Raw genomic sequence first — 8039 nt, 5'->3', positions numbered from 1 at the left:
GGGGTAGTAAGTAAATAGCCTGGCAACTGACCTTCCATCCTCTGAGGGCGGGACTTCCTAGGCAGCTCCGCCCACTGCAGAGCATTGCAACAGTGGGGTGGGGTAGGGGTTCTGAGGTTCCTGGAAGGTGACTGAAGCCCACAAGATTGGCACTGTGCCCACTGGGTGGCTAGCACTAATCCCACCCGACAATGCCAGGATGGAGGAGCTGTGCCCTAAGGGCTCATTCCTGGAAGTCTAGCCACCAGCTCCATGCCTCCTAGTAACAAGTGGTTTCAGCCCTGTACAAAGCATCTCACCACCAGAGGCTGGCCTCCAGATAAGGTGTTCTCTATTCCTCAAACCCCAGAAGACTCTTGCCTCCAGGTACCTAAGCATTCATCTCCTAATAGTAACAGGACTCTCTGTATTTCTATTTCATTTTATGGGGTGCTGGGTATTGAACCCATGTCCTTGCACATGCTAGGTAAGCACTCTACTACTGACCTACATTCCCAGCTGTCTATCTAGATTTATAATTAAGCCTCAGGGTTTATTATCTAGGATATTCTAGATTCATTTTTTTTTTTTTTGGTACCAGATATTGAACCCAGGAGTGCGTAACAACTGAGCCACATCCCCAGCCCTATTTTTATATTTTATTTAGAGATGGGATCTTAATGAGTTGCTTAGGGCCTTGCTAAGTCACCGAGGCTGGTTTTGAACTCATCATCCTTCTGCCTCAGGCTCCTGAGTTGCTGGGATTACAGGTGTGTGCCACTGCACCCAGCTAGATTCTTCTATGTTGCTGGGTATAGATGCCAGGGTCTAGGAAGCTTGGTCCTATACAACTCCCTTTTGGCCTGAGAGTGGAGCTCAGTCTTCCTTACCTCCTGAGTCAATCCTCCAAGAGTTCTTATCAAAGGAAAGAAACCTCCTCAAAGACTTTTTTTTTCTTTCGTACTAGGAATTGAACCCAGGGACACTTAACCACTGAGTCATATCCCCAGCCCTTTTTATTTTTTTAAACAGGGTTTTACTAAATTGCCTCACTAAATTGCTGAGGCTGGCCTTGAACTTTTAATTCTCCTGCCTCAGCCTCCCGAGCTGCTGGGATTATGGGAGTGCACCACCACACCTGGCTCCTCAAAAGACTTAAAAAAAAAAAAAAAAACTATCCTTACCCAAATTGGAACACAAGGAAAAACTGAGTGGATGGCTCATGAGATCTGGCTTCACCATCTGGGCCTCAGTTTATACCATTCCCCCCTTTCTTTAGTCAAAAGGGCCTCACTATTCCCTGGTCCCAGTCCTTCACCACCTCCCCCATCCGGGGTAACCGCCCGACTCTGTTGCCTAGGATAACGCCCAGCCCTCCCCCTTACCCCCTGTGGCTGCCTCCCCTTTCCGTCTGTTGAGAGAGGAAGCCAGGGGGTGGCAAGTGCAACCCTGTGGGGCACTGATAAAGGGCCAGTGCTATCCCCGCCCTCTGGGGCCACTGCGGTCAGACCAGTAGGCAAGCAGGCAGGGCAGCCAGCTCCCTCTGGGACCCATGGCCCTCCCCTGGTTCCACCTCTACCCACCCCGCCCATCTCTTCTCGGGAAGCTGGTTGCATAAGCCAGTGGGGTGTTTGGCAACATTACTTGTGGCTTGACCTGATGCTGATGGTGGTGTGCACACACATTGTAGGGGTGATGGTGGGGGTGGGTTGACCAGGGGTGGCAACAGTTTAACCTTTTAGGGGTTGGTGAGCAGCATAGGTGCAGAATGATAGGACAGGAAAGCTATGTAGCCACCTTTTTCTCTGTATTCGTCTCTGCTACGTTTGTTGAAGTGGAATAATTTGGGGATAGGAAAGTGTTAGGCATCGCTGCCTTGCTGAGCTACAGGCACTAACAACCCAGTCAGGCCAGCACTCACCTAAGGCTTTGCAAATTGTAAACTGAGCCAAGGAGACTTAAAGTAGAAGGGTCTCACCTTTGGACTTTAGGAATCTGAGAGGAGGGGGCTAAAGGACTGATTCCTTCCCCCTGAGGTCTGGAAAGGGTGCTGGGGATTCAGGACACAGTATGGGAAGCATACTTCCCTTGTAGGAGGGGACTTACGAGAAGTGGGAGAGTGTCTTGCCTAAATGAAGGCTGTCTGCTCTTAGCTCACCTTTGTGACCATCTCTGTCCCTACAAGTAAGTAGTAAAGGACTCCAAACACTTCCACGAGTCCCTCTTGCTGCTGGGTGTGGTTCATGTCTGTAATCCCAGTAATTGCAGAGGCTAAGGCTGGAAGAGCACAGGTTCAAGGCCAATCTCATCAACCTACCAAGACCCTTAGCAACTTAGTGAGACCATCAGCAACTTAGCAAGACCCTGTCTCAAAATAAAAAACAAAAGAGCTGGGGATGTAGCTTAGTGTTAAAGTGTCCCTGGATTTTATTAAAAAAAAAAAAAAATTCCCTGGGAGGCTGAGGCAGGAGGATTCTAAGTTCAAAGCCAGACTCAGCAACTTAGTGAGACCTGATCTCAAAATTAAACAATATATATATATATATATATATATATATATATATACACATACATACACACACACAGAGAGAGAGAGAGAGAGAGAGAGAGAGAGAGAGGATGTGGCTCAATGGCTAAGTGCCCCTGGATTCAATCCCTAGTAGAAAAAAGAAAAAAAAAAATCCCTATTGCTTATAGAGTAGAATATACTCTCCATATCTTGACTTTCAAGACACTTTACAATTCAGCCCCAGTTAAAAATTTCCAGGCTTATCTTCCTTCTTCCTTTCTCTTTCTTTCTCTCTCTCTCTCTCTCTCTTTCTTTCTTTCTTTCTTCTTTTGCAATGCTAGGGATATGGAACTCAGGCCCTCACACACCTCCTCTTTTCCAGAGCCTCCTTCAATTGTCAACCTCATCTGTAACGCCTTTCATGATTTTCACCAGGCAGAATTGATTTTCCTCATCTAATCCACAGCATTTTAGAAAGACCTCTATTAATATAACTCCTCAACTACACTGTGAGGATATAGGCCATGTCTTATTCATCTTTGTGTTTCTGGAATGTAAAACATAGTAGACAGTAAATATTTGTTAAAGGAATGAATGAATGATAAAGGTTGTGTTATCTATAGTTGTATCTGCAATGCAGTGTCTGAAACTGGTAGTTCTCATTCAATAAATGTTTGTGGACTATCTGTAAACTGATATCATCGGATAATCAGCCACAAGCATGACTGTCACCACTTCTCATCCCCTGTGAGGGGTCCAAGTAAGTATGCAATTGAGGGAGCTGTACCTGAGTGCCCATGTATGTGACCTGCCAGATTCATGCCCAGGTCAAGAGATTCTGAGCCCACATGTAATATTTAATGAAGTCATTGGATTGCCGTTTGCCCTACACAAATCATGCATGCACAGTCATGATCTGCTGGGATACAGACGGAATTCAAAGCACTTAGCTATGGGTTTGGCATGGGCATTGATTAATCCCAGCAAGGCAAGCTTACTCAGGAGGCTTCTTGCGGTATCAACACTACTCTCTTCTTGCTTGGTTATATTGCTGGGTTGTGGGGATCTTAGGAAAGAACTGGGATGGCTAAATTGAGGTGCAGTGGTGAAGGAACACTTGGAGGGCTCACAGCAGCTGTTGTTTATCAACTGGGACAGAATAATTTTCCATTATTTTAATGGTGAACCCAATCTTATCAGAATGTGTTGGCTGAATGCCAGCTCTACCTTGGGATAGCACCTGGTTCCTCAGTCTTTAAATGTTTCCAATTTGGGCTGGGGATGTGGCTGAAGCCGTAGCGCTCTCACCTGGAATGCGTTTGGCCCGGGTTCGATCCTCAGCACCACATACAAACAAAGATGTTGTGTCCACCGAAAACTGAAAAATAAATATTAAAAAATTCTGTCTCTCTCTCTCTCTTAAAAAAAAAATGTTTCCAATTTAACTTGAACATCATGAAAAAAAAAATAGAGGAAAAGTGGCTGAGTTTGGTGGCTCATGATTGTAATCCCAGAGGGTCTGGAGGCTGAGGGAGGAGAATTCCAAGTTCAAAGCCAGTCTCAGGGGCTGGGGATGTGGCTCAAGCCGTAGCGCGCTCGCCTGGCATGCGTGCGGCCCGGGTTCGATCCTCAGCACCACATACAAACAAAGATGTTGTGTCTGTCGATAACTAAAAAATAAAATATTAAAAATTCTCTCTCCCTCTCTCTTAAAAAAAAAAAAAAAAAAGCCAGCCTCAGCAATTTAGCAAGGCCCTAAGCAACTTAGCAAGACCCTGTTTCAAAATAAAAATGGCTAGGGATATGGCTCAGTGGTTAAGCACCCTGAGTTCAATCACTGGTCAAAAAGAAAAAGAAAAAGAAAAAAAAAGTGTGTGAGCTGCAACTCTAAGTATTGAAGTACTGCAGCTAGACATAAAGGACTTTCCTTATGGCTGAAAATTACTAAAAACTGGGAGGAAGAAAGATTTCTCCTACTCTCTAGAGAGAGATCTGTTTAGTCTGGGTCTTGGATCAAACTCTTGGAGGCAAAAGGATGAATGAGAGACACTTCTATGGGTACAGGTAGGCCTGATGCAGAGCTGCTTGGAGATGAATCTGATAACCTGCACATGTGTCCTGGCTTGTCCAGGGTATGTGGCTGCCATGTGGCTTGGGTACCTTGCCTGGAAGAAAGGAAGCAGAGGCAGGCAGGGGTCTCCTTTTTGGGAGGTGAATAAATCCCCTTACTGGGCAGCCCCCAACCCAAGTCTGGGAACACACTGACAAAACAAAGCAAAGCAAAACAAAACAAAAAACCTGGCCAAGAAAGAAGCCTTTGTCCTGGGACATCTGAGGCTGAGGGGGAAAGGGAGAAGTCTAAAGGTGAAAGGACACATCAAAGCAGCCAGCAGCCCCTCCTCCCCTAAGTAGGTCCCTAACCGTGTTCTCAGGGCCTAGGTGTTCCTTAGAGGGAGGCTGTACCCTAAATGCCCACCTGCCTATACAACTGGGAAGCTAGACAGCTGGTCCTTACCTTTAGCAGCCCTTCACCTTGCTATGACTCAGTTTCCCTGTCGCTAAGAAAGCCACGGGGACAGAGGAAGGAGGTTCCAACCTGCATACAGTTTAGAGGTCACTCTTGAGTGGACCATCAGGTTGGAATTCATCATAAGCATGGGAGAAACGCAGACCTGGCTGGACTCCTGGGTGAAAAGGAGGGCTGGGAGAGGCTTGGAGCCCTGCGTGCCCCCGCTGGCCGGGAGTAAGGCGGGGGCGGGGTGTGGGCAGAAACCACACCGGGCTCAAGTTTCCTCTCTTGGCCAGAAGGGGCAGGAGGAGAGGAGGGCCACGGGGAAAAGGGGAGGGTTGGAGGAAGGATTGAGAACTCAGACCGAGGGCTTCAGAGACCAGTCCGGTGCTCCAGCCAGCTTCAGGACTCTGCGCTCAGCGGGTTGGAGCCTCCACACTCAGCGCCCAGAAATGGCCCAGGGGCGGGGCGCGGCCCTGGCCGGTTCTCAGAGGTAACAGGGATCCTCGCCCAGGAGGTGTCAGCTCTGACCTAGCCTCCCCAGAGCCAACACCCGGAGCCTCACCTCTCGCCTCATCCTGCTTGGATTCTGCCACAGGTGCCTGAAAGGTGGGGTGGGGGAGGGGAGCGATCCTAGGAGGACCCACGGGTCACGCTGGGGAGGTGGAGGAGGTGGAGGGAGAAAATAACCAACTTTCAGTACGGTTCTAGGAGATCTTCCCAGACTGCCCCTGGTTTAGGAATTTGACATCTTTGGGAACTCCTCTGGGAGAAGATCTAGATGGCTTCTTAGGTGTTCTGGGATCCTTCCCATGGGAGGTTGTGGGTGCCGACCACCTGAGGCGCTCCTGAGGGACTGAAGAGTAGCCAGAAGGAACCTTTCACTGGTGGGCTGTCCTGGGGGAACCCAAAGACTCCCAGGTGTTATGGTAACACCATTTCATTCTGCTGCATTGTCCAGCGCGCTGGGAAGATTGTGGGGAATCGCGGGATTGGAGACCCTGGATGTCTGGACTTCTGAGAAGTGTTGCTTCAGCAAGATGTGTTGGTTGGGTGAAGAGTGCTGGGATTTTGCCTCTCATTGTCCCTTCTCTTGTATGGGCCCCGTGGCAGTCGGGATCAGCTGGCACTGCAACAGAGAGGAAGGCATCCCAACCACAGTGTCGTTCCTTCCATCTGGAACTTGGCTACTGGGGAAATGGGGATGCGGTGGAAGAGAATGGGGATGGTATCTGATCTGCTGAGGTCCGGAGTCTCTAGTCATAGGTGTCAGAAGATTGGAATTTGGGGTCTAGGGATAGAATGACAGGATAGCAGAAACCTGTCCCCCCCTTTCCCTTGTTCCCATACACGTTTGAGTCATATATGTCCCCAGAGGACTGCACTCACTCTGCTCAAATCTCTTTCTTCCCTTTTCCTTCACACAAGTACTTTCTCTGTCTTGCCTCTGTGTGCTTCTCCCTCTTTGGAAGTTCTTCCTAATCTTTTTAACTAAGTTGGTTACCTGATAACCCACACTCCAAATTTTATTGATCTTTCCCCTGTATTGACACCTGGAGAAGTGGAAGTAGTCTAATAAGCCTGAGAACTGGGACACTGGGGCAAGCCCCCTCTCTATCATACTCCTTTGTCAAGGAAGTTAAGAGCCTTGGACAGTGGTGGGGGCCAAATGTCCTCCTCCCACCAGCATCCTTCTCCAAATGATCCTGTATCCCTAAGCATAAAGCTCTGTTTCATTCTGTGAGCACTTCGGGATTGTGATAAGATCTTCCTGGAGATCTGGGGATATAGCTGAGTGGTAGAGCACTTACTTAACATGTACAAGAACTTGGGTTCAATTCCCAACACTGCCAAAAAAAAAAAAATCCTTCTGACTGACACCATCTGGGTGAATAAGGAGGATGGATTTTCGTCCCTGATAGTGACTCCATTTCTACCTGATCCATAATGTTGAGAAATAAGAGAAGGAATGAAGTAAAGTGGTTGTGTGATGTCAAGATTTAGAGATGCTAATTACAAAGAAAAGGGACATAGGGAAGTCCACTCTACTTCTTTTTTTTTTTTTTTTTTTGGGATGGTTACTGGGGATTGAACCCAGGGCTTTGTGCGTGTGAGGCAAGCCCTCTACCAACTGAGCTATGTCCCTAGCCCCATTTTTTTTTTTCCTTTTTTAGTACTGGGGATTGAACCCAGGAGCACTAAACCACTGAACCACATCCCCAGCCCTTTTTTATATTTTATTTAGAGACAGGGCCTTTTTTTTTTTTTTTTTTAATACGGGAGATTGAACCTAGGGGCACTCGACCACTAAGCCACATACCTAGTCTTATTTTGTATTTTATTTAGAGACAGGGTCTCACTGAGTTGCTTAGCACCTTGCTTTTTGCTGAGGCTGGCTTTGAACTCGCAATCCTCCTGTCTCAGCCTCCTGAGCTCCTGGGATTATAGGCTTGTGCCAGCACACCCAGCTGTTTCTGCATTCTTTATGGCCGTTCTGTCTGATTCATTTCTGATTACATCCTCCTTAGTGATCTAGCCACTGGCTGCCAACTTGCTGGTCCTCTGAAAGGTAGGCTTCTAGAACCCCCCAAACTTTACTTCACTTTCACTTGTTATAAAGACCATCATTCATTCTTGAGTTTTGGAGAACATCAAGCTCTTACTTCCCCTGCAGCCTGGTGCATCCTTGCTGCTGCACCAGACAGCTGGCTCAAGCTGGCCCAGAGATCTCAACTCCTTCTCTCTCAGCCTCCTGCCTCTCCCTGCTCTTCTTCCATGTTCTCATTTTCCTATTACAGCAAGAAGGGGAAGACCGAGTTCCAGGTCTTCATCAGAAAGGGCTGATTTTAGCCAGTGTGGTGGTGCATGCCTGTAATCCCAGCTGTTCAAGAGCCTGAGGAAAGAGGATGACAGGTTTGAGGCCAGCCTTGGAAACTTAGCAAGACCCTGTCTCACAACAGAATAAAACAAAGGCTCATGACATCTAGGCTCAGAGATGAACTGCCTAGATCAAGGTTTTATTCTGTTGAGAGACAGGGTCTT

The 8039-nt window shown here is 47.7% G+C and overlaps 1 protein-coding gene across 3 annotated transcripts in view; it reads left to right on the top strand.

Annotated features, from left to right (window-relative positions):
* The first annotated feature begins 5291 nt into the window (after nucleotides 1-5291).
* Nfe2 (nuclear factor, erythroid 2) overlaps nucleotides 5292-8039 on the top strand; it is a 14286-nt gene continuing 11538 nt past the window's right edge. The window contains exon 1 of one of the 3 annotated variants that reach the window (XM_015493570.2): nucleotides 5292-5595. The gene's annotated coding sequence lies outside the window, so the exon portion shown is untranslated. Of the gene's footprint in view, nucleotides 5607-8039 lie in introns of all 3 variants that reach the window. The other 2 variants (XM_048802845.1, XM_048802843.1) reach the window with 2 other exon arrangements.

The sequence above is a fragment of the Marmota marmota genome, unplaced genomic scaffold (assembly GCF_001458135.2).
Source record: "Marmota marmota marmota unplaced genomic scaffold, marMar, whole genome shotgun sequence".
Classification (NCBI taxonomy): Eukaryota; Metazoa; Chordata; class Mammalia; order Rodentia; family Sciuridae; genus Marmota; species Marmota marmota.
This window is presented reverse-complemented; position numbering and strand designations above follow the sequence as displayed.